This window comes from Nipponia nippon, unplaced genomic scaffold (assembly GCF_047370975.1).
Source record: "Nipponia nippon isolate SJK-2023a ecotype South Korea unplaced genomic scaffold, ASM4737097v1 scaffold_9, whole genome shotgun sequence".
In the NCBI taxonomy this organism is placed as follows: Eukaryota; Metazoa; Chordata; class Aves; order Pelecaniformes; family Threskiornithidae; genus Nipponia; species Nipponia nippon.
In genome coordinates, this window is record NW_028262413.1 from 25,621,132 (window position 1) to 25,626,706 (window position 5,575).

General features: G+C 56.5%; 1 non-coding gene across 1 annotated transcript; it reads left to right on the forward strand.

The window, feature by feature from the left end:
• Positions 1 to 2,226: 2,226 nt before the first annotated feature.
• On the forward strand, positions 2,227 to 2,298 carry TRNAG-UCC (transfer RNA glycine (anticodon UCC)). Its single transcript has one exon. It is a non-coding gene; the product is annotated as a tRNA-Gly (tRNA).
• The last annotated feature ends 3,277 nt before the right edge of the window (positions 2,299 to 5,575 follow it).

A 5,575-nucleotide genomic window follows, 5' to 3' on the forward strand; every position in this document is an offset into this window, starting at 1 on the left:
ACTGCTGAGAGGCTTTGGTGGCGCAGTGTTGAGGAGAGTAATGCATCATCTAGAGGAGACTAAGCAGCGACACTGGATCTCGCTTTGTGCTTCGCTGCACACGCTTGCATGTAGGGGGCCTTGGTTTACTGCTGAGCAGCTTAGGTGCTTTTTTTCCTCCAAAACAACTGTGAGCAGCAAGGTGCATCACCAAAAGGAAAGGAGCTATAAAACCTGACTTCCAAATGCCAGGGCTCTGGCTGAGATTCAGGCTCAGAAAGGCAAGTTGTCCCAGCATGTTTCTGAAGGCACCCTCCACAACTCAGCTGAGCACGCGTGTCCGTTATTTCCCTGCGGCCTCAGAAGTGTTGTCACCTCTGCCCAGTTCATAAGCCTGCTTCTGTCCTCTGTCAGGGGTACTCAGGGCAGGCAGTGAAAAGTCACTGCTTCCTGAGCGTACGTGCAAGACACACTGGGTGCACTGGCAGAAGAAATTATGTTAGCTCTTGAATGCTTTCCATGGTGGTACTCAAGGGTGACGCTCAGAGATACCACAGGGCCGTGATGACTGGGTTACAGACTCACACTCCATTTCCCGAGGCTTTTTGGTCTTTCTCTTGCCCGCTTGCTTATTTTTGGTGCATTGGAGCTCCACCCTCAACTGGCGGTAGAGCTCGGGACAGAGTCCAGTTGCTCTTCCTTGCAGAGCAGGTGGCTAGCTGAGAAGCGAGAAGAACAAACCAGCACCAGTCTCCAGCTACGCTGCACAAAGTCTTTAATGAGAAGGAGCAAATGCAGTGGCACAGAACAGAGTGCCACTGAGAACACGCAGGCATGATGGTGTCCAAAATGGTTGTCAGGCAATCACAGAGCAATATGAGAACCCACGGGGAATGACGCTGTCAAAAGTTGCCTCTTCCCTGTATGTAGAGAGTGGGGGCTGCCTTTCCAGATGGGCTTCTGGGCACACGGGTAGGGTTGGCTGGTCCTGACAGCCAACCACAGGTCTGCCTGAGAGCAGGTGGGTAGGACGGGGTCAAGAAATGGCTGTCAGCCCAGGAACAGGTAATGGGTAGAGTCCTGCAAAACAAATTACTTATGGGCATGCAGCGTGGCATGTGGCAGATGCTCGTATCCAACCAAGTTATATAGGCCAAGAAACCTCTGCTAGAAACGATCCACCTGGCCTACTTGCACATTATACGACAGGGTAGAGAATCGTTACCCTAGCATTGCCCGCTTTTCACTCACCGATTGCCGAGCTGATGTACACTAGGCAAGTGTACAAGATATGGACATATCCGGTGCCTAAGAAGAAATCCAGGCTAGTTGCTGTGCCTTTTTAATTCAACCAAAGGGCACATTATGCCAGCACACGTTAGCCTGGGACAGCGTGAATGTGCCTCTGTCTGGGGCAGAGGGAGACCTGTGTTAGCTCAATGTTATGCCCTACGGTATTCCCAAAGGGCACCGTATTGGCTACATGTGGCTAGGTGGTGGTAGTGGAGGGGAGAGGGGGTGCTGCAGGGTGGCGGCCTCTCTGAGATAAGGTAAGGGGCTGCCCTGTGTCAGACACAGCCTGTTCCAGCTCCACAGTAGACCCAACGCACGACACAGCTGAGCCATCAGCAAAGGTTGTGGCCCCTCTGTGAAAACGTGTTCCGGGAGGGGCAGAAAGCACCAGACAGGGACAGGAGGAAGGAACAAAAAGAGTGAGAGAAAGCAGAGGGAAGATGCATGCCACTTGGGCAGCTAAAGGAGTGTGGTGTGAAGGAGTCAAGTTGAGCCCGGGACAGGGGAGAGGAAAGGCGCTGTTTTAGGTTTGTCTTGTTGTTTCTCACTGCGTGAATCTGTCTTGATTGGCAAGAAATTAATTGTCCCCAAACCAAGCCTGATTCACCTGCAACAATTTTTGCTAGGCCTTGTCCCTGTGTTTATCTTGACCCATGAGTTTTCTCATCCTGTTTTCAGGGCTCTGCATCCCCCGAGGGTGGGGAAAGGCGTGAGCAAGTGGGTGGGTGGGTGTTCGTCTGTGCTTAAACCACCACAGGTACATACACACAAACACAGGTACGCTTGCACAGGGCATGCACAGCTGGCACACGCATAAACGCCGATGGGGAGCGGCACCATTACCAGCACGCAGCAGCTCGCGTTTCCCTAGCCAACATCTCACACACAGAGAAGCGTGCGCGCACACCCCCACCCGCACCCCCACACGCACGCTGGATGTGGGCTGCTGGAGGTGCGTTGGTGGTATAGTGGTGAGCATAGCTGCCTTCCAAGCAGTTGACCCGGGTTCGATTCCTGGCCAACGCAGGGGAAACTTTTCTTCAGCGGGGCTCCACAGGGCCTTGCCTCTCCTGCGCCAAAAGAGCCCAGCTTCCCTCAGCAAGTGCAGCTGCCGTAGGGTGGTCGAGCCGCTCCCCTTGACTCCCCCTGCAGCCTTGCCTCATGGCCAGGCCTCTGGGCACCTCCTAGCCCAGCAGACACAGGCCGGGCTTTTAGCAAGGCCCGCCTTGGCAAAAGCAGGCTGAGGGGGCTGCTCTGCACCATGCAGAGATTCTCAGGGAGCGTTGAAGCACTGGAGCAGGTGCCCAGAGAACTGTGGGATTCTCCGTGCCGGGGTATCCCACTCAAGTTTCAATGGGGCTCAGGCACTGAGCAGCCTGCTCTAGCTTTGGGGCTAGCCCTGCTTTGAGCAGGCATTTGGACTAGTGACCTGCTGAGATGCCTTGCAGTCTAGCTCCTTCCGTGAAGCTCAACAAGTCCCAGACAGAGCTGTGCCCTCCTTCCTCTGCACCATGGGCAGTAAGCGAGCCGCTTCCCCACAGGAACCGGAGCTCAGCCACAGACAGAGCTGTGCCCTCCTTCCTCTGCACCATGGGCAGTAAGCGAGCCGCTTCCCCACAGGAACCGGAGCTCAGCCATTGCTCAGCCCTCGGCGCATCTCCTGTCCTTTCTCCTTGACCCTCCAGCCCCTTTCCCACACACTGACTCCTTGAGACCGGCACAGCATTCCCCCAGGGGTTGGTGTGGCAGAGCCCTCCTTGCCCAGCCTTCCAGGCCCCGTGCAGGGAAGAAGGAAGCACCCTTGTTGCCCCAGGAACCACCCACGAGGCAGCACTGCCGTCCAAGTGCTTGGCTCACCATATCGTGAGGGAATGGAGGAAGTCATGGGAAAGGCAGACCTGGGCCTGGAGCCCACTGACCAGGTGTCGGCATGTGCAGAGTCATAGTTTGCTGACGGTTCTGTTGCTTGCTCCCATGAAGGATTGCCTTGGCCTTGCGAGACGCTGTCCCCGTGCTGGGTACTGTGTGGTCGGAAGTGCGTGTAGGAGCTGCGGTTGCCTGTCAGCAGCCCTTGGTGGGAGCAGGGCAAGGGTGCTCCCTGGAGCCAGCTCCCCCTGCAGCAGTGCCCGGAGGAGGCTGGCTGAGCTGGGCTGGCTCTGGCAGCTGTGGGGGAGCAGCAGCAGCAGCAGCAGCAGCAGCAGCAGCAGCAGCAGGAGGAGGTCAGGATGTCCGCGCAGTCTAAGGCACTGCATTCAGGTTCCCGTCTCCCAGGGAGACATGGGTTCAAGTCCCGCTTGTGGCAGGCTCTTCTCTACGGGTGGCCTCCTTCATGGCTTCTCTCTCTTGGCCTCCTTCTCTCTCCGCTGGGGGTTCTGCTCAGCCTGCTGACTATGTCTTGCTGCAGTCCCAGCTCCTGAAGAAGAAGAAATGGGCATACCCATGTGGCCACCAGTTGCAGGTAGCTACGCCTAGAACAGAAATTCCACTTTTCCACTCTCCCCTGCAAAACTCACATTCTGCATGCCTCTCACCTAAAATGTGGATCATGGGACATTCTTCAAACATTCACCCACAAAATGCTCTCTCCCTGCTTCCACCTTATCCTCCAACAACTCTTCTGGTTGGAAGGCATTTCAGGCAGTCAGAGAGTGCATCCTCCTGCTCCAAGCAGGCTCACACCAGCTGATCAGTGCTCTGTCCTCTCGGGTCATAAAATACCTTGAGGACAGACATTTCACAGCCTCTCTGGACCCCTGTTCCCTTGCTTTGGCACCCTCTGGGTGATCCTTTTTGTTCCTCTAGCCAGTCACAAACTGCCTGTTCAATTTCTGACCGTCAGCTCTCATCTGCCAGCCATCTCAGTAGCCTCCTTGTAGGCACTGGGAGGCTCCTATTAGATCCCCGCAAAGCCTTTTCTTCTCCCAGCTAAGCACGCCTTGGGTCCTCAGCCTCTCCTCACAAGGCCAGAGCCCCCGGCCCCTGACTATCCTACGAATCCTCCGCTGAACTTGCTCCAGTTTATCATCACCTTTCCTTGGTTCCCCAGGTAGTCCTTTTTCCCCTTTTTTGGAGACTGGGGCAACTTTTCCCTCTCGTTAGTCACCTGGGAGCCCCTCTGCCCTCTGCTCCCGAAGCTGGAGGGCTCCTGAGATGCATCCTTCCCTCTTTCAGGCCCAGTGGCACATTCTATAGGTGCCAATCTAGGATGTGGCATTGACCAGCAGGATTTCAACCCACAAAGTTTCCCTGAGCTGGCGGTTCCTCACCAGCAAACGTGGACAGCACCAGTAGGAACAGGGGTAGGTGGGAGTAAAGGCCCACAAGTAAGAGGCCAACAGGGACATTGCAGGCTCTGGGGCATTTCTCTCCAACGCCGCTGACAGGACAGAGACAGCCTCACGCCATCCCACCACAGGTTGCCTGAGCACTGGTGGCATTTTTCGGAAGGACCGCAGTCAGGAAGTGTGAGCCATAGAAGAGGTCTTCCTGTGCACGTGGGAAGAGGAAGAGGGGACATGCACAAGGTGGTATGAGAGCATGCCGGAGCACGTGGTGATTGAGGGAGCTGCTGAGGGAGCCGGGCTTGTTCAGCCTGGAGAAGAGAAGGTGAGGGGGCACACCTGGCTGCAGTCTTCTGCTGTGTGAAGGGGGCTGTCTGGCTTGCCAAGGCCTGCCCTCAGCCAGACAGAGCTCGGGAGTGCAGGGCCCAGGAGCGGCCTGGCCTCCTGTGTGGGTCAGCCTGGCCTGAGCTGCAGCTCCCAGGTTCTGGGGAGCTCTGGGAGATCTCGGCTTCCCACTGAAGCTTGTAAGGGGGACACAAAGTGTCCTCCCTGCAGTGTCCCAAAGGGAGGAGCAGCATCGGAGGCTCCTGTCATGGGAGAGAGCAGGTTCTCCCTCTTCCTTGCAGAGCAGGTGGCTAACGGAAGGGGGAGAAGAACAAACCAGCACCAGTCTCCAGCTATGCTGCACAAAGTCTTTAATGAGAAGGAGCAACTGCAGTGGCACAGAACAGAGACCAAGAAACACGTCTGCAGGGTTCAGGGAGGCACGGAGAACGGCCCATTTCCCAACAACAAGCTCCAGGCAAAGCGCTTGCCTCTCCCCGTTCTGCTCTCGCTGCTGGCAATCCCAGCCCACCAAGAGCAGTCCCTAACTCCGGCACCCTCCCCGGACAGCAGGAGGTTCAGCAAAGCAGAAGAGAACGAGCCCTTTCTCAAGGAGCCCAGAGCAAAGCAGAGCCAGAGGAGGCACGGCGAGGCCTGCCGTGCAGCGAGGAGCAGCGGGCACAGGTCCCTCCTGCCAG